Here is a 20,947-nt window from a genome sequence, read left to right as displayed (position 1 = left end):
GGAATGCCCTTGACCCATCAGAGACAACCATTTATAAGTGAGGTTTGTGATAGCCCCACCTATGTTCCACCTGGGACAGCACAAATTTGCCAGGACTGTCTCTAAAGATTAGGAACAGTCCCGTCAAATTCGAGAGAGTTGGCAACTCTGCATTGTGAAAGAAAAAAATAAGGCCTCATGCACACGAACGTATATTCTTTCCTTGTCCGTTCCATTTTTTTGGCGGACCGTATATGGAACCATTAATTTCAATTGGTCCGCAAAAAAAGTTACTCCATGTGCATTCCATTTCCGTATGTCCGGACTGTTCTATCAGGGGCCGTCTGTTCTGTTCCGCAAAATACAGAATGCACACGGACGTCATCTGTATTTTTTGCAGATCCTTTTTTTGCGGACCGCAAAATACATACGGTTATGTGCATGAGGCCTAAGAGAAAGCTTTGGCAATCACCTATTGTGAATGGTGGATCCTGTCTTATCTCTATAATGACAGATAAGCAGGTAAGGGAGAGTTTAAATCTCCGTTTCATTTTTCGTTCTGATCTGTCAGAAGAACAGGAAAAAAGAAAAACAATCCTGAAAAAAAAACTATCCTGTGCATCAGTTTGGCCTCATGCACACGACTGTTGCTTGGCCGTGCCTGTACTGGGACCCACAAACTGCGGGTCCGCAATATGCGGGTACTGGCCATGTGCACCCCGCATCACGGATGTGGATTCATTCACTTGAATGGGTCCGCAATCCGAAAGGTGCGGTACAGAACAGAGCCAGAGATCGGAAGCTCATGGAAGTACTACAGTGCCTCAGCACCGCAAAAAAATAGAACATGATCTATTTTTTTGCGGTGCGGATGGATCATGGACCCATTCAAGTTGAATGGGTCTGGATCCGTCTGCGAAATCCACATGGAGGTTGCCCGTGCATGGGGGGCCACAAATTGCGGTCCCCAATGCCCAGAACGGCCAAGCAACAGACATGTGCCCTTATGCAAAGGATGCGTTTTTTTTACGGGATGCTGTAAACAAAACGGATCCTGTTGCACATTTAGCATCCGTTTGAGCCATTTCTGTCTGAGATCTGTTTTTTTTAGACCATTTTTTTAACCATTTCATAGTCCCACAAGGGGACTATAATAGACGATCTTGTGATCGCTTCTAAAAAGTGGGAAGCAATGGGGGCAGGCCTGAGGCCTACACTAGTTCCCGGCCTGCCTTCACTGAGATTGGCACTCCACACCTCTTACATGCGGCGGATGCCATTGCCCATGGCATGTAATAGATTGAAGAGCTGAGCCCCCACTCTCTACTGCATGTGAGATCTGTGCAGCGCTTACACTGTGCTGCCGTGAAAAGGTGACAGACCTTAGTGACCGCCGTAAAAAGGCATATTGGTTGTCACTAAGGGGTAAAAAATATGTTAAACATAAAAATATAAAACATAGTTCATTTTCTGATGACACATTCCCTTTAGGGCTCATGCACACGGCCGTTGATCGGCCGTGCCATGCATTAGGGACCCCAACCCAATGCACAGGCGACATAGGTGCATATTCCGCAGACCCATTCAACTTGAATGGTTCCGTTGTCTGTCCGCAGTGCATGCACGGACAGACACCCCACGGAAGCACTCCTCTGTCTCACACCAGACCTTCCGGATTGCAGACCTATTCAAGTGAATGCTGTTTGCGGTCCACAATACAGGCACAGCCGGGCAATGGCGGTGTGCATGAGGCCTCAACTAGAGCCTGCGGTTCAGTATGATTACAGCAATAACAAATGTATCTAGTGTTTTTATGCTTTATTACTTTCTCATGATTCTAAGAGGCATAACCATACCTCTTTTTGACTCAAGTCCCTCTGTCCCTCTTTGCTCCTTAAATGTCCCTCGTTTTGCTCTGAGGTATAGATTTCCGTTATTACATTTACAATATTGATTTAGAATGTGTTTCCCTGGTTCCTATCTATATATTAGAGCCCGTGTTGCATATAATTGCTATTGTGAAAAAAAAAAAAACGATTGAAGTGTATAAATATACAGGAAAAGTGGATCTTTCACACTTTTTGACCGTCCAAAAAGTTGGGAGGTATGGCTTAACGTTTTATTTTTCTATGGACGTTGCTGTGGGAGAACTTGCCTGTCTGCGGGAGGAGTTGACAATTTTACTGATACCGTACTAGGGCACGTATGACTTTTTGATCGCTTTTTATTCCATTTTTTGGGGAGGCAGGATGAAGAAAAAACACAGAAATTCTGGTTTTGTCTTTTTATTCAACGTACGGGTAAAATAACATGATTTCGGCCGCTTTGGATGCATTAATACCAACAATATGCCACTCATTTAAAAATATTTTTAAATATTTTATTTAACTTTGTTTTTTTTTGTCTTAGTCGCACTGCAGTACTTGTGTATTGCACTATATTATGACTGTCAACCCGGCCTAATTAGTGTTCTGAGAATAAGGTCATTCTTAGGCCCCAGTCTGCCATAGCTCCCCCTCTAACTCCTGTGGCATCTAAGTGGTTCAGTGGCCGGGATTGGAGTTATCTCCGATCTAGGCTATTGCAGAGGAAACCTATCAATAGGTCAAAATACAATTAATATGTTATCTGTTCCTTCTGTATCTATGCGGACGTTTGAAGCTTTGACCACTCACATGCCATATATATATATATATGTGCATACTTCACACTGGGGGCCGGTGATTTGCTGGACCTTGGATGGCTTGTCATCACTTCCGATGCAGCAGGGACCAGAAATGGAGGGGATTGGAACCGTGATGCTGGAAGGACAGGACTCAGATAAGTATTCTTCTTTTTACACCATTCCCAGCCTAGGTCGGACCTGCCCTTTAAGAATTTAATTAGCACACAATGTTGCATGATGATAAAAGAGGAGCACCTAAACTCACCTACATCAACCTCTGGGACGGATCGCGGTATGTGGTGACAATATAGCAATCAGCAAGGTGATTTACAGGTTGGAATTGTGCAGATTTTAATTAATCCTTAGTCTTGGCATGCTTCCTACCTTGTGCAAGTGTGACCGATGAGTCACGCTCCCAACCTGCTCATGGGGGCCAATTTAGAAATTATTCAAGTGTTTTATCTAAAAAGGAAATTTTAATAAAAATGTATTTCTTTTCTACCCCTCCTGCACTCAGTCTAACACACTGGTTGGTCCATGGAACTGGTGGGGAGGCACGCACTGACATGACGCCAATGGTCCTGTGTTGACCATGGAAATACCCCACTAATAGTGATGTGTCTAAATATTAAAGGGGCATCCTCAACTGGATTCGAGTTTAGTTACCGCCAACCTTATTAATTGAATGGGACATCGTTCTTGGGCTGGTGGACCAAATTTACTTAATCAGAAACCTGGCCCTGTCCATCAAGAAGGAGGAGAGGCTGGAAGAGAAAGCAGGAGGAGCAAGGGTGCACTGAGTGGCTTGGTCCCGCCCTTGGTGCACTTAACTGCTCCGTTCCTGGACAAAAAAAACTGTGCTTTTTGTCCAGGATGAAGCAATGGATCGCCAAGTGACAGGTGTAATTACAGTGAGCAGAGCTAGTCCTACAAGGGGCCTGGTGGATTTGCTGCAGACAGTCTCCCTTTAAATAAGCCGGACAGCCCCTTTAAAGGAACATCCGACTTCAAAACCATTTTGCTGCTGTCTTTCTAAATCGGTAAAATCACTGACAGGTAAAGAGAATGACGTTGATTATCTGGTCACAATGGCACCTGTTAAGAAAAGTAAGTGAACCCTTCAGATTTACATGGATTTTCGCAGGGATTTCTAATAGAATGTGACCTGATTCCTATCTAAGTCACAATTCTAGACAAACACAATGTAAGTAAACTAATAACACACAAACAGTCATACCGCTCATGCGTTTGAACACATTCAGTAAACATCCACAGAGCGGGAAGAAAAAGTAATTGAACCCTTGGATTAAGATCCCCCGTTAACAGCAATAACCTCTACCTATTACTGCAGCGGGTGCGGAACCACTATGTCAACCAACAAATTTGAATTTGGGCTAATCCTAAGGGTGTTATCCTGGCGGACCCGTAGTTTTCACCCTTTATTCCCTTATACAGGGATCTGGACTTCTCTGCAGGGGAACCACCAGGCTGCTACCTCCTGGAGTAGTCTCTGTGTGATTGACAGATGACCAAGGGGGTCAGAGACACCTGACAGCGCACAATCGTAGTCAGGTACAAGCCGCGGCCAGGTCAGACAGAGTGCGAGCAGTCCAATAATCAGTCTGAGGTCAAGGCAGTCAGCAGCGGGTCAATACAGAGTTCAGGTCAGGCAGTAGAGGGTCAATATCCAACAGACAGGCAGAAAGTCGGTACATGGACAAAAGAATACAGCACACCTTTGCAGGAACTAAAAAGCTGAGGAACTTTTTGCTCAGGCACCCTCCTACAGGGAAAGGTGTCTAAAGAACCCAAAGGTGACCAGCCATTGGCTCGGGTGAATTCTGTTGCGCACCTGTTGGCCCTTTGAGAGCCCAGAGCAATGCGTGTCACTCTCTGCGGGCAGAGGGGAAAGGCCTTGCTGGCAAAAAGCAGGCTCTAGCAGATAACTTCAGTGGGAGCAGAGGAAGGCCGATGGGTACGGGCCACCAAAGCAAGAGAAGAAGGTTGAGTAAAGTGGTGCCTGTGCCCATCTGGGAGGGCAGCAGATATAGGCCGCTGATACGACCCCCAAATGTTTCCTGTAGCTGCAAATAGGATATGCACAACGTTGAGGGGCAATTCTGGACCATTCAACCCCACCAATGTGTTTTAGTTCATCAATATTTTGGAGTTGGTAAGGTCTGATAAGTAATATTTTCTTTGAGACTTTTTTGTGCTGTTTATACTATTATGACAACCCCTTCCCATGCTGTATAGGGGCAAGGTGCACAGTCATGAAGAGAGGTAGCATAGGGTCATACGGGTTGACCTTGGCTTCTTAACATTTTATGCAATTGGCCCTAATGTCTATATAGGTTTGTTTGTCTGGATGTGGGAAATATGGAAATGACATTGTGAGCTCCATGGGGAGCAGCGACTAATGTAAATGAGCGCAGCTCTGAGGAATATGTTGGTATCATGTAAATTATAGGTAATAAAGAAACGATGGGCCCACGTGATATTACTGAGGCAGACAGAGAGCGGAGTCTTCCCATTATTTTAGAGTGAGTGTTGCCTTTGCACATAGTGTACATCCTGGCTGGGCCACCTTTTCTGGCAGCTGATCGAGAAGGCTCAGGGAGGGGTGTGGGTACATACAGAAGGGAGGGGTGAAGTGTGGGTACTGGGTACATAAGACAAATGCTGCAGTAGCATACCAAGGCAGAAGACGCTGACTGTGACAGAACAGAGACTGTGAGCCTGACATACCTGAGGAGGCCAGTCACCTTCCAGGCTCCCGACATCTCAGGTAACACAACATTACATACCTCTCCTCCTTCTGGTGATAGATCATACAAGGTCACTATCGCTGGAGTGACGGGGGGTAGCCATCACTGATTTCGATAAAGGCAGCTTTGGAAAACCAGGATAAATTGGCAAAAAGTTTACAGGTTCTAGAAGTGGGGGGATGAGATGGAAGTCTTGAGATGGTTAAATATCACAATCCTTGAGGTGTGTAAGCTGGAACCACTTGCCTCCTTGATTTCCACCTTGAGGGTGGAAGGATCATCAGTACGGTCAAGTCTGAGGACCTTGGAGGTCTATGAATTCCACAGGGCACTGACATTCACGGGAGAGCTGGTTCTTGTTCTTTTGCTATCTATGCTCAATATGACAGAAATTGTCCATGTGTCTGTATGTTTAGCTCAATGTTACAGTGGCATGTGGTAGGTTTGATGAGAGAAGTGTCCACCGAAAAGAGATATCCCCATGAACATAACTCGTATCTATGTGTCTTAGGAAGACCATTCGTTCAAATGCTTAGCATGTAGTGCTACAGGTTCTCAGGTGATCACAGCTGTTCATCAAGGGTTAGAGAAGCCAAACCTGCTGCCAGAAAGGGGTGGTATCATGATCCAAAACTTTTTATGGTTGCCCTTGTCCTTCTTTTAACCAGTTCATTGCTGCAATGATCGACCTACTGTCATGTGTAAACCAAATAAGCTTTGTAGTAGTTTTTGGGCACTCATCCATCTTCTTTTGCAGGCACAACATGGATTCTGGAGAGCCTTTGGGCCTTCTGTCTCGCCTCTACATCTATGCCATCCATGGATATGTGTGCGAGATCCTCTTCACTGCAATCTTTGACTTTATTACGTGCACCAGAAGAGACTGGAGGCTTCGTGGTGTGTCCAGTATTTGGGCACTCTTCATCTATGGAGTGGCCATGCTGGGAGTTGAGTATATGTACCTATCGTTGAGGCTCCAGTATTGCTTCATCACCCGTTCTCTTCTCTACATTCTCTGGATCTACCTCTGTGAGTTCAGCTCTGGATGGATCCTCAGGTACTTTAGTGCTTGTCCGTGGGACTACAGTCACTATAAATATAACTTCAGGGGCCTGGTGACCCTGGAGTATGTCCCCTTCTGGTTTATCGGCTGCATCCTCCTTGAGAAAATGCTGATCTGGCACACATTACGCTTACGTCTTGAAGAAAGCTGGGAACCAGAGCTCCTGAAAATGGCCTAGGCATTTCGTCATGGTCAGAGGATGAGAATGTTACACCTGAAATGTGAAGAACTTAAGGACACGGAAGAGAGAATGAGGCAGGGTCTAAGGCTAGGGCTACACGACGAGCTGGACGACTGTTGCAGTGCGACACCATAGACTATCATTTCAATAAATGTCGAGCCATATTGGTGCGACACATGTCGCAACGTAGTTGTACACTTTTTGTTGCCGTGTAGCCCTAGCCTAAAACTAGGCCTCAAGAAGACTGCAAAATGACTTAGGTTAGCATGGTGCGTCCTTCATCAATCAACCACGTGGGTTGCACCAATACAATAAATACTTTCAATCTCTATCTCAGTGCACTTTATAGTTAAGACCAGTGATCTCCAACCTGTGGTCCTCAAACTGTTGAAAACAACCCACCAGCCATCCAGTCCTGATAGCTTTGCAACGGCTGGAGGGCCACAAGTTGGAGTAGATAGCAATATGTAGATACAGTAAATGGAATAATGTGTTATTTTCTAATATGTCTTCTAATGTTGACCAGGTTTAGAGAAAGGAGGCTGTTTAAGAAACAGCGCCACTCCTCCACAGGTTGTATGTGGTATTGCAGGTAATCCCCATTCAACTGTATGAGGTTCCGCTCCAATGGACAAGACTGGCGCTGCTACTGGAAATAAGCAGGTCCTATTTTCTAAAATTTCTATAGACTAATGAATCAATGGATAAAGATGGACATTTGCACTAAATATATATTCATTTAGTTTGCTATGCATTTAATGAAAGTGTGGACGAACCTCCCCGCTGCCTGTACAGGAATCATAGCAGAGGGTGATCCCATAGAAGAGCAAGAACGTGCAAGGAAATCAGAATTCCCTTAGACCTGTTGGGGTTCCTCCATAAGCGGTGTATAGACCATCACTTATAGAAGCCAGTACTCTGCTGACAGACTGGAGGAGCACTCGCAGGGTCCGCAGAGGTGTGACATGAGGAGCCTTGACGATGCAGTGTACGTCCGCCATACTTACCACTGCAAGTGGATCTTGTCTCCATGAAGCCCCGGCCTTAAAGGGATTTTTTCAGATTGGTTAAAAATTTGCCCATACGGCAAGAAATGCTATAAAATAACCACTACTCACTGGTTAAACCCCATATGTTCCAGCGCTGGTGATCTGGTGCCTCTGCTGGTCTTGGTTGAATTTCCTGCAGCGGTAACACGTTGTCCACCCATGTGACTGATGCGGCCAATCTAAGGTGTGATGCTGGCATGTATTGCAAGAGGCCGATGAATCCATTGGCTGACTTTGATCTTGTCAGTATACGTCATCTCACCGCTGCAGGAAAACCAAGAAGTCGGCAGGGACTGGCGAGGACCCCCTAGAGCCACAGTGGGGTTTATCAGGTCAGTAATGGTTCCCTTGTTAATTTTTGGCGTTTCTTCCCTTTCCCCATCTCTAAAAAATCTGGAAATTGTATCATATAAGTCGCCATCTCAAATTCTGATCATGCCCCTGCAATGACAACCAGTGCTCCTCCCTGAAAAGTGCAGGCCGTGGGGTGTCCCCATTAACAGTCCCAGCCAGAGAAGGTCTCAAGCAAGTGTCCTCATAATAACTAGTGGAGAAGACCCGTCCCCCGACATTAAAGGATTTGTACAGAAATGAAGAAACATGTCTGTTTTCCAGAAATGGTAAAGAAAAGAGGTTCTGCGTCGGCGCGAAATCACTTAGTGGAAGCAGTCTTATAGATGTATTCTTCTTTTATTCATGTTTTCCAGAAATGGCGCCACACTCCCCCGGGGGTTGTGTCTGGTATTGCAGCTCAGCTCCATTGAAGTGAAAGAGGCTGAGCTGTAATACCATACAAAACCTGCGGACGGGTGTGGCGCTGTTTCTTGAAGAAGGCTCCCATGTTTCCTAAATCCTAAACAGAGCCCTAACCAGGATTAGATCAAAGAAAGTGGATCGCCTGCGCTGTAATCTCCAACACTATATGAGGACCGCAGCGTAGCAGGGACTATAACAGGAACCAATACACTTTGAGCCGTGCTGGAGTCCATGGTTGCTGAGATTCTCGTCATTTCTTACATCTTATGTCTATTTATGTGAACAGAGTTTCAATAAATTATTATTCTCGTTACCAGTGTGTCTGAGCTTTTTTTCTCAAGAATACGCTGCCGCGGAGGCGCCACTCACCGGCATGTTACATGGACCCGTCCCCTCTCCTGACATGTCTGTTTTAGTAGCTTCTCCATGGACCGTCTATTCTTAGAACTCTATGTTTTGCCATTCTTCTCTTATTCCTGCTAGAAGTTATGAGTGAATTGCTAGCAGTTTGCAATGAAGGTCCAGCTGGGTGTTACCAGTTGGGAGCGTGTCCCTGCACAGTCTGACATTATTCAGTCAGTGCTGCCAGTGTCAGACTGTGCAGGGACACACCCCCAACTGGTAACACCCAGCTGGACTTTCATTGCAAACTGCTAGCAATCAGTGATGGTCAGTTCGCAGTGTTCGCCAGCGAACACATGCCGGCTGCCATCTTTAGTAAGGTAGACTCACCCGTCCGGCGATGCACAGGTAAGCCCTTACCTGTGGCGGGAGCCGGTCTGAAATCAAATACGGTCACCGGGAGCAGGCAGTTCAGAAGACAGCCGCCGGGGGCCTTCATCGGGCTGTTTTCGGAACTGCCTGCTCCCGGTGACTGCGTTTGATTTCAGACTGGCATAGGCACAGGTAAGGGCTCACCTGTGCATCGCCGGAAGGGGGAGTCTACCTTACTAAAGATGGCAGCCCGCATGTGTTCGCTGGCGAACACTGCGAACTGACCATCACTGCTAGCAATGAATTAAAAAAACTTCTAGCAGAAATAAAATAGCTTTCCAAAATTCACCCAAATTTAAAATGGGCGTGTCCGTTAACCCCTTAGTGACCACCCATATGCCTTTTTTACGGCAGCCCAGTCTAAGCGCTGCACGGGACCCCAGTGCCGTGGGGAACGGGGACCCGGCTATCACATGAGAGCCGCGACCCTGCTCTAACAGCCCGGACCGGCAGAAGTGCCGATCCGGGCTGTTTAACGCTTTACATGCTGCGGGCAATGAGGCCCGCTGCATGTAAAGTGCTGACAGAGGGAGCCGACTCCCTCTGTCTCCCATCAGCACCCCGGTGCCTATGTGTGTGAAGGCAGACTGGGGTCTGATGTAGGCCCCACACCAGCCTTCAGTAATTTCCTCTGGCTTGCACTATAGGGATAATGCATTGCATTTTAAAAGCAATCAAAATACTGTCTTTTATTAAGTTATTAAGTGTTAAAAAAAAAAAACATTTATGAAATGATATTCCAAAAAAATTACACTTTTTTTTCCATTGAAAATACGCCTTTCAATGAAGAAAAAAAAAAGGCAAAAAAAAATCTCCCCCCGGTGAACGGCGTAAAAAAAAAATGGAAGAAAAAGACAGAATTGCTAATTTATTCTTAGTTGCAACTGGAAAAAACGTAATAACAAGCGATCAAAAAGCGCCATCAAAAAAGTTATGGCTCTTGGGAAGCGGCAATGCAAAAACATTTTTTTCTTAAAAAAAAAAGGGTGTTTTATTGCAAAAAAGTAGTAAAACAGGAAATAAAAATGATATGTATTTGGTATCACTGTAATCGTACTGACGCAGAGAATATGTTGTTTACACCTAAAAATTAACGCCGTAAAATTTATAATGTAAAAACGCAGTGGCAGTATTGCTGTTTTTCCCATCTCCCTCACAGAAAGACTTAATAAAAGTTAATCAGAATGCTATGTGTACCCCAAAATGGCGCCATTAAAAACTGCAACTTGTCCTGCAAAAAACAAGCCCTCATAAAGCTATATAGACGAAAAAATAAAAAAGTTATAGCTCTTGGAACGCGACGATGAAAAAAGGAAGAAAAACGCATGGTCCGTAAGGCCCAAGACAGGCTGTTCACTAAGGGGTTAAATCTCTATAGGTGAAATTGTGTTCTGCTTGTTATGTATCAAAGTCTCAGCATTTCCAAGAAATCAAACTGTCCATGGGAATAGGTCCAGACCAGCGATGGCGAACCTATAGCACAGGTGCCAGAGGCGGCACTCAGAGCCTTCTCTGTGGGCACCAGCACCCTGGCGTGCCAATATGCCTCAGACTTTTCCTGCTGTGATTGAAACTACAACTCCCAGCATGCACACTTACTCAGCCGTTCTTGTCATTCCCAAAAAAGTGAAAGGAGGATTCTGGGAGATGTAGTTTCAGAATGGCTACAGTGCGGGAGATTGCTGATCCCTGTACTAATCTCTGTCCTCTATATTATTACATATTGTCACTTAAAGGGACACTTCCATCGGAGAGAGTTATTTTCTTTTAAGCTCAACATTCATAGAAAATATAATTTTTGTCTGTTTTCTTTTTCATTTCAGCGGTACTTTAGCATTAAACGTTAAATACAAAGTACTGTCCTTCTGTAGCAGTCAGCATAAAGAGATGAATCTCCTATAGAGATAGGTAATACATTGTCAGTCTACTACTGCTGTGAGAGGACAGTGTTATCTGCTAGTATAATGGTAGTTGTAGAATTGGGATGACAGTATGACACCTCAGTTGTTCTCTTCCTAGGACTAGATGAAGATGCCCACAGAAGAGCACTGCACTGATCAGTGTAATGTGTGGTGCTCTAATTGAGTGCCTACAAGTGACGCTCTTTCTGGTCAGAATGATGGCCTGACGGAGAGAGTTAAAGGGGATGTCTCACTCCAGCAAATGGCATTTACCATGGAGAGAAAGGTAAAACAAGGCACTTACTAATGTATTGTGATTGTCCATATTGCCTTCTTTTTTACTGGCTGCATTCGTGATTTTTCTATCACATTATACAGGACTTGTTTCCAGAGGTTACGACCACCCTGCAATCCAGCAGCGGTGGTCGTGCTTGCACACCATAGGAAAAAGCACTAGCCTCTCTGGTGGCCGGGATCATGGGAGCGCACATAGGCATGCATGAGCAGCAGATCCCGTCCTGGCCACCTCGTATCTGCACTGCAAAGGTGGTCGTAACCCCTGGATATGAGCCGTGTATAATGTGATGGAAAAATGAATCCAGCCAGCAAAGGAGAAAATATGTTGATGGTAGTGTCCTTTTATCATTTTTAATTACATTTTTCATATATAAGTTCAACATAGAAAACAAAAGCACTCATACAGCAAGACAAAGAAAAGAAAAATGATAGTTTAATTCTAATTACTCTATTAACCCTTCACCCATATCCATTTCCTGCGGGTGGTAAGAAGAAAGAAAAAGAAAAACTTAAAGGATAACTGTCATATTTTCATCAAAAAATCTATTTTACTATGTTACTGCTACAGCAGCATTATGCATAAAGCAATCTTTAGTTTCTTCACTTACCACTGTTTTGCTTGAGTTTTCCCCTTAGTTACAGCTGTTTTGAATCCTACATTATGAGGATCTTCTCAAGATGGCTTCTCTGCCAGTTCTCCGAGGCCAAAACTGCTTTCCCTAACTTTCCATACACACTTGCTGTAGCCAGCAGCTCCCTGCCGGCCAATCAGTTTGGATTACTGAGAGACACGCCTCCTCACTCTGAAGCCTAATGCAGGCATGCAGTGTGAAGGACCGCCCCTCCGTCTTCTGTTTATACTAAAGGGAAGACAGACAAGCCCTAGCAACGGTCTTTTAGGGGACCAGTGGAAAGGGACAGGGGACATTAATGAAAGCTGTTATTATAAGGTAATTACAGATCTTTTGACAATCAGCCTCCGCTCAAAAATCATATTCTGAGCGGACACCGAACGGACCCCATTATAGTCTATGCTCAGTTAGGTCTCAGTTATCTGCAGAATCCGTCCTTTCCGTTCTCCTGCTCCTCAAGGAGAAATGGTGATGTGAAAGGAGCCTAACGGGAATAAATGTGGAAAATGTCAAGGGATAGGAATACTTTTTCAAGGCACTGGTAGACGACAAAAAAATGACAGTGTCCCAGTATTGGTGAAGCATTCAATGTAGCAGCATAATATTACATTTTAACAAATTAAACTTTATCAGTCAATAAACAATATTGTGCACAATCGAATTCCTTTCCTAAATCTGTAGCCACCTGCTGATGTGATTTAGGTCTCATGCACACGACCGTTGTGTGCATCCGTGGCCGTTGTTCCATTTTCAGTTTTTTTCCGCGGACCCATTGACTTTTAATGGGTCCGTGGAAAAATCGGAAAATGCTCCATTTGGCATCCGTATCCGTGATCCGTGTTTCCAGTCCATGAAAAAAATAGGACCTGTCCTATTTTTTGCATGGACAACGGTTCACGAACCCATTCAAGTCAATGGGTCCGTGAAAAATCACGGATGCACACAAGATTGTCATCTACGTCCGTGATCCGTGTCTGTTTTTTCCTATAATTTCAAAGGCAAACTTGACTTAGAATATTTTTTCATTTTTCATGTCCGTGGATCCTCCAAAAATCAAGGAAGACCCACGGAAGAAAAAGCGGACACGGATCACGGAACAACAGAAACCGTTTTTGTGGACTGCAAAAAAAACCTTCCGTGTGCATGAGGCCTTAAAGGGAATGTGTCAACAAAATGTTTCTTCTGCCAGTTAAAGCTAGATAGTGACATGTCTCTTTTTTTACCAATCTGTTTTTATTTTCTTATTGTAGATTTGCTTTATTCTCTGTCCTGTACAGGATTATGGGGTGGCCATGTTGCCTGTGCTATTCTTAAGAGCATTTAGAGATATGCTACATGGGCCATGGACAAAAAAAACAGGAGCAGGCCCCACTGACTTCTATGGGAGAGTTTTCTAGGCATGCTCTGTGACCTGTGCAGGGAAAGAATAGATAAGATTTGACAATCACCTGAATGGTGGATCCTGTCTTATCTATACACAGAGGTGATATCATTACAGGCAGACTTAGACTGACAGATAAGCAGATAACTGCAGTAAAGACATCTAGAGAGAACCCAGGAGCCGTGAGCCAGTGCTGGGAAGCAGGTAAGTTTGCTTCTCTTCGCGCGTCTGCCCAGTAGGGAAGGTTTGCCAAATGCCAACCAATGAAAATTAATCTCCAGATTAATTCTTTGGAGTCCATCCAACAGCGAGCTTCTTTTAGTGTGGAGAAAAATAATGCTTCATTATTATACATGATCCGCAACTCAGTAGGGATATCGTTTCGGGTTCCGGTCGATGGTAGAGCCTTTTTTTTCTTTCCACAAGAACGCAGTTTTTCGAGGGCCCCCAAAGCTGTATTGTGTGGAAAGGAGAATACCTTATCCAAGGGTAATCATTTGCAAGATGTTGAGCTGTAGAGATCAGGATTTTATTAATCAAAATTCAGGTGGCATCCCTTTTAAATGATCAACTGTTGGCTGCCTGCGGTCACCACTAGGGGGAGCTTACTACGCACTGTGTTATTATTGGGTTCAATGGATACACTGTATGCACTTAGCTCCTAAGCTCCCTCTAGTGGTGGCAGCAGACAAACAGAATGATATCATCCATGCAGGAGATTCGGAGCCCTGTATCAGAACTTCAGCTGTTACAAGACATTCATCAGCACTGAGTTTTGGATCTGTTTAAACTAAACTAAACCAAGAAATGCTCAAGGGCTCAAAGCATATGAATTTATATATTAGTATAACCTGCCTGAAGGAATCTTCCTTGTCTTCTATCCAGAGTCATAAGCGCACACAGTGGTAATCATGCGCTGTGTATGTGCCGCGGTCACGTCATGTGCTGTATAATAAATATAATAGAATAATATCATAAAGGTATAAAAGGCATTTATAGGCATGTTTTTCATCAAAAAAACGTGTTTGTGCTGTTTGTGGCAGAACACGACCACGTTACTCCACCCTTCTTCTGCCATTGTCCAGGCCTGCAATGCTCCACTGGGCTCCCATGATGTCTGGCAAAAGGGAGATGATAAATCTCACCCATAGTTTTTTTTGCAGATTTTTTTCCCCAATGTTCAACCTTATTTGTTTTTCTTTTTTAAAGGGATTCTGTCACCAGTTTTAACCCCCTCCAGATATAAATATGGTTATGTTCAGGGAGCTTTACTGATTCCTAATGTGGTCTTATAAATGTAATCTGTAGGCTAATTTTGCCTAAAAAAACGCTATTACTAACCTGTCATTCATAAAAATAAGGTGCCCAAGGGGATGTAAATGGATCCAAGCTGCCGCCCGCACCCGCCGCCGTTCGTGCCCAGCGCCGCCTTTCCTCACCTAAGCGCCGCCTCATAATCCTGTGTGACGCCTCCGGCTCTCCCTCCCTCCCCCCTCCTTTTGCTCTAACATCTCGCGCATGCGCACAGGCCTCTGCCTGATGCGCCCGTGCGGACTTCTCCGTTCGGCTTCATGGAGCGAGTGTGCAGGTCATCGGGAGATTGAGCGAAGTGCCGGCGCATGCGCACTTCGCTCCATGAAGCCGAACGGAGAAGTCTGCACGGGCGCATCAGGCAGAGGCCTGTGCGCATGCGCGAGATGTTAGAGCAGAAGGAGGGGGGAGGAAGGGAGAGCCGGAGGCGTCACACAGGATTATGAGGCGGCGCTGAGGTCAGGAAAGGCGGCGCTGGGCACGAACGGCGGCGGGTGCGGGCGGCAGCTTGGATCCATTTACATCCCCTTGGGCACCTTATTTTTATGAATGACAGGTTAGTAATAGCGTTTTTTAGGCAAAATAAGCCTACAGATTACATTTATAAGACCACATTAGGAATCAGTAAAGCTCCCTGAACATAACCATATTTTTATCTGGAGGGGGTTAAAACTGGTGACAGAATTCCTTTAACAGCCATTTTTGCTGTCTTTTACTTCTAGATTTTAGCTGTAAGTCTATGGGTATTAAAGGGGTTGTCTCCTGAAAAAATATTCTACAGAACCTGAATACTTTGGTGAATGCAAGTAATTAAAAATATAGCAGAGCCCCTGAGGTATTTAAATGTATATGTATAGCGCCACCTGCTGTTTGCTCTTTTTCTAATTTCTCTGTCCATCTCACTAGCGGTATACAGTACTGTATACGGCAGACGCTGGCAAAGAGCATATGAACCAAGATAGCCTTGGGACTTACGACATCACAGTATGAACCAACATTTATTGACTTATTATGTGCCTCTGGTGAAATATTCGACAGTCGCGTAAGTTAGCAGGAGCGGGGGGCCTGGTGCAGCTGCCACGCGGGACGCCGTGATATATACACCGAATCCTGCCCGTGATCGAACCTGGCTTGTGAGTATAACCTATTGTGCAGAGGAAAATATAGGCTACTTTCACACAGCATGCTACGGTTTTATCTCCGTCCAAAATTCCGGAACACTTGCCGGCATTTTTTCCCATTGAAATGCATTAAGTTCCGACAAAACGGATCCGACATTGCGGTCTGCGCATGCTCAGACTGCAAAAATTGTGAAAAAAATAAATCAGTTTTTCCTGATGAAACCGGAGAGACGGATGCGGCATTTCAATGCATTTGTCATATGGATCAGGATCCGTTTGACAAATGCCATCAGTTTGCGTACGTTTTGACGGATCCGGCAGGCAGAAGTACCCTCACTGAAGGGGATGCAAATGTTCAGTTCCATCCTTCAACTGCCTCCAGCTGCAGCAGAAAGGACGCTCTAGTACTATTACACCAATGTCCCCAACCCCGGACAACCCCTTTAAGTGCCGCCTGTGCGCTCAAGATGGCAGGAGGAGCCGATCCTCCTGGCGATGAGTCACAGTTTCTCCTGGATAACTAGATGCATTCTTCTGTCTGTCTTCTGCTAACGTGTCAGAATCATCAGATAAATCTCCTGCACAACAGCCCCGGGCACAGCCTGGCCTACATCTGACTCACGGCCTGGATATGTCCGGGCGATGGCAGACACTTACCTTTATGAGAACCTACAACTATATCGTCCTCCTAATATACGAGGATTTATAATTAACAGGTTATTAATTACAGCAGATAATAATATATACACCAACTATAAGTCATTATAACAGGGGAATGTGGCCTGTGCGCCTCGTGTCTGCTCCGGTAATCACTTCCCCGTTCTGAACGATGTCTTGCGTCTTCCTTCTGTTATTCCTCCTGGAAATGTATGAAAATTTTTATTTTATTACGCTTGTGAAACCGGCCCAAGACGGTGTATGGATCGGTGCTTCAGAGGTAGGCTGGACAGGTTCAGGGTGCGTTCACACAACCATATGTATTTTGCTGTCTGCAAAAACGCGGATCCGCAAATAATACGGATGACGTCCGTGTTGCATCCATTTTTATTTTTTGTAACACTGCCTATTCTTGTCTGCAAAATGGACAAGAATAGCAGGTGTTCTATATTTTTTGCAGGACTTTGGAACGGACATACGGATTTTCTGCGGATCCATTGAAATGAATGGATCCGCAAAAAATACAGATCTGATTTTTGGTACAGAGCGGCCTAAAAATACGGTGCTGTGCGACAACCTTGGGCTCTCCTGGGCTGAAAATGGGCAGGGTTTATGTAGCAGGGCTTAGGCCCCTTTCACACGGGCGAGTTTTCCGCGTGGGTGCAATGCGTGAGTTGAACGCATTGCACCTGCACTGAATCTGGACCCATTCATTTCTATGGGGCTGTGCACATGAGCGGTGATTTTCACGCATCACTTGTGCGTTGCGTGAAAATCGCAGCATGCTCTATTTTGTGCGTTTTTCACGCAACGCAGGCCCCATAGAAGTGAATGGGGCTGCGTGAAAATCACATAGCATCCGCAAGCAAGTGCGGATGCGGTGCGATTTTCACGCACGGTTGCTAGGAGACGATCGTGATGGGGACCCGATCATTATTATTTTCCCTTATAATATGGTTATAAGGGAAAATAATAGCATTCTGAATACAGAATGCATAGTACAATAGGACTGGAGGGGTTAAAAAATAAAAAATTAACTCACCTCAATCCACTTGTTCGCGCAGCCGGCATCTCTTCTGTCTTCATCTGTGAGGAATAGGACCTTGGTGACGTCACTGCGCTCATCACATGGTCCGTCACATGGTCCATCACCATGGTAAAAGATTGTGTGATGGACCATGTGATGAGCGCAGTGACATCAAAGGTCCTTCTCCTCAAAGAAAAGACAGAAGAGATGCCGGCCGCGTAAATAAGTGGATTAAGGTGAGTTTAAAAAATATATATATTTTTTTAACCCCTCCAGCACTATTGTACAATGCATTCTGTCTTCAGAATCAACATCTAACCCAAACCCAAACTTCTGTGAACCACATTCTGTTTTTTATCAAGCGCGTGCAACGCATTGCACCCACGCGATAAAGACTGAACAACGGAACGCAATCGCAGTCAAAACTGACTGCAATTGGATACCTACTCGCGCAGGTTTGCCGCAACGCATCCGGACCTTATCCGGACCTTATCCGGACACGCTCCTGTGAAAGAGGCCTTAAAGTTTACAATCCTGGGGGTTGGAGTAATCGAGCCTCCACCCTTGATTCTTTACGATTCCTTTAAAGGGGTTCTCTGACTTCAGCTAATGGCATTTATCATGTAGATAAAGTTAATACAAGACACTTACTAATGCACTGTGATTGTCCATATTGTCTCCTTTGCTGTCTTGATAAATTTTTCCAACATGGTTCCATGGTTACGACCAAACTGCAATCCATCAGCAGTGGTCGTGCTGGCACACTATAGGAAAAAGCGCCCGTCTAGGTACGCTCCTGCGGTCCCGGCCACCAGAGACACCAGCACTTTTTCCTATAGTGAGCAAGTATGACCACCGACACTGGATTGCAGGGTGGTCGTAACCATGCAAACAAGAAAAATGAATCCAGCCAGCAAAGGAGGCAATATGGACAATCACAATACATTAGTAAGTGGCTTGTATTCACTTTCTCTACACGCTAAATGCCATTTGCTGGAGTGAGACGACCCCTTTAAGACACAATCTGCAGTGATGATTTGCGATGTGACTTCTGTACAATGGTCGTTCTGCTCCGATAAATATCTCAGCTCCGAGAACAAAGCCTGGTTGGGAACGGTCCTGTGAAATGGGCACTCCTAGGACGAGGCCGGCCGCACTGGCACTAGATGCCATGACACGGCTGGTGGTATCACTGCGGCATGAGGTAAAAAGTGCTCTATGAGAGGAAAGGGTGAACCTGAAAAATTGTCTCCCGCTGCGTCACTGATGACACGTGAAGGGCACAAACCTTGACCTACTTCTGTCACTTTTCTACAGCCGTGTGTGACAGGTAGGATCGCCAACCATATCTTGCCAGCATGGCTGGTATTTTAGTGGCACTGCTGGTGCTGGTAATTTTTTTCACTTTTCTACAAGACCTGTTAGTAATGGGGCTTCCACCGTGGAGTGCTCATTAGTGCAGCCTTTACCTTGTAATAACAAAAAAAGCACTCACCTCCCCCATTTCCTGGCAGCGCTGAACACTCGCTGCTGACTGGAGGACAGGACCTGTGAGACGTCATCACGCCGGAGCGCAGGTCCTGAGCTTCCAGTCAGCAGGGGCGTTCACCTCAGCGTGAGCAAATGGAGAAGGTGAGTTAGGGGGGGGGGGCTCTAATGGGGGCATTACTATTACTGTGGGGCTCTAATGGGGGCATTACTATTACTGTGGGGCTCTAATGGGGGCACTAATGGGAGCATTATTATTACTGTGGTGCTCTAATGGGGGCATTATTATTACTGCGGGGCTCTAATGGGGGCATTACTATTACTGTGGGGCTCTAATGGGGGCATTACTATTACTGTGGGGCTCTAATGGGGGCATTACTATTACTGTGGGGCTCTAATGGGGGCATTACTATTACGGTGGGGCTCTAATGGGGGCATTTCTATTACTGTGGGGCTCTAATGGGGGCATTACTATTACTGTGGGGCTCTAATGGGGGCATTACTATTACTGTGGGGCTCTAATGGGGGCATTACTATTACTGTGGGGCTCTAATGGGGGCATTACTATTACTGTGGAGCTCTAATGGGGGCATTACTATTACTGTGGGGCTCTAATGGGGGCACTAATGGGAGCATTATTATTACTGTGGTGCTCTAATGGGGGCATTATTATTACTGCGGGGCTCTAATGGGGGCATTACTATTACTGTGGGGCTCTAATGGGGGCATTACTATTACTGTGGGGCTCTAATGGGGGCATTACTATTACTGTGGGGCTCTAATGGGGGCATTACTATTACTGTGGGGCTCTAATGGGGGCATTACTATTACGGTGGGGCTCTAATGGGGGCATTTCTATTACTGTGGGGCTCTAATGGGGGCATTACTATTACTGTGGGGCTCTAATGGGGGCATTACTATTACTGTGGGGCTCTAATGGGGGCATTACTATTACTGTGGGGCTCTAATGGGGGCATTACTATTACTGTGGGGCTCTAATGGGGGCATTACTATTACTGTTGGGCTCTAATGGGGGCATTACTATTACTGTTGGGCTCTAATGGGGGCATTACTATTACTGTGGGGCACAAATGGGGCATTACTATTACTGGGGGGCACTAATGGGGACATTATTCTTACTGGGGGGGCACTAATGGGAGCATTATTCATTCTGGGGAGCACTAATGGGGCCATTACTCTTACTGGGGTGCACTAATAGGGGCATTAATTCTGGGGCACACTAATGGGGACATTACTATTACTGGGGGCACTAAAGGGGGCAATATTAATTCTGGGGGGCAGTAAAGTAATAACTGGAATAGGGGGACTACAGTACCCTGAACGATTATCAACATTAGGGTTATTCACTTTAGAAAAAAGACGACCGAGCGGAGATCTAATTACTATGTATAAATATATCAGGGGTCAGTACAGAGATCTATCCCATCATCTATTTATCCCCAGGACTGTGACGAGGGGACATCCTCTGCGTCTGGAGGAAAGAAGGTTTGTACACAAACATAGAAGAGGATTCTTTACGGTAAGAGCAGTGAGACTATGGAGCTCCCTGCCTGAGGAGGTGGTGATGGTGAGTACAATAAAGGAATTCAGGAGGGGCCTGGATGTATTTCTGGAGTGTAATAATATTACAGGTTATAGCTACTAGAGAGGGGTCGCTGATCCAGGGAGTTATTCTGATTATTGGGAGCTACACCCTGTGTTAAGCCACGCCCCCACAACCTTGGCCAGCATTTTTTGTTAGGAAAGGTGACAACCCTAGCTACAGGCCCAGGACTTATGGTCAGGCTGTTGCTTAGCAACAGAAGCCCCAGCTCTTGGGTGACACTATGAGAGCATCAACCTTGTGGAGACTTGGTTGTCACACATCACACAGTAT

The 20,947-nt window shown here is 45.4% G+C and overlaps 1 long non-coding RNA gene across 1 annotated transcript; it reads left to right on the top strand.

Moving 5' to 3' along the window:
• Nucleotides 1–4,947: 4,947 nt before the first annotated feature.
• On the top strand, nucleotides 4,948–8,774 carry LOC122919337. Its single transcript, XR_006386787.1, has 2 exons — nucleotides 4,948–5,432; nucleotides 6,170–8,774. It is a non-coding gene; the product is annotated as an uncharacterized LOC122919337 (long non-coding RNA).
• The last annotated feature ends 12,173 nt before the right edge of the window (nucleotides 8,775–20,947 follow it).

The sequence above is a fragment of the Bufo gargarizans genome, chromosome 9 (assembly GCF_014858855.1).
Source record: "Bufo gargarizans isolate SCDJY-AF-19 chromosome 9, ASM1485885v1, whole genome shotgun sequence".
Taxonomy (NCBI): Eukaryota; Metazoa; Chordata; class Amphibia; order Anura; family Bufonidae; genus Bufo; species Bufo gargarizans.
Note: the sequence above shows the minus strand (reverse complement) of the source record. Positions and strands in the feature narration are given on the sequence as shown.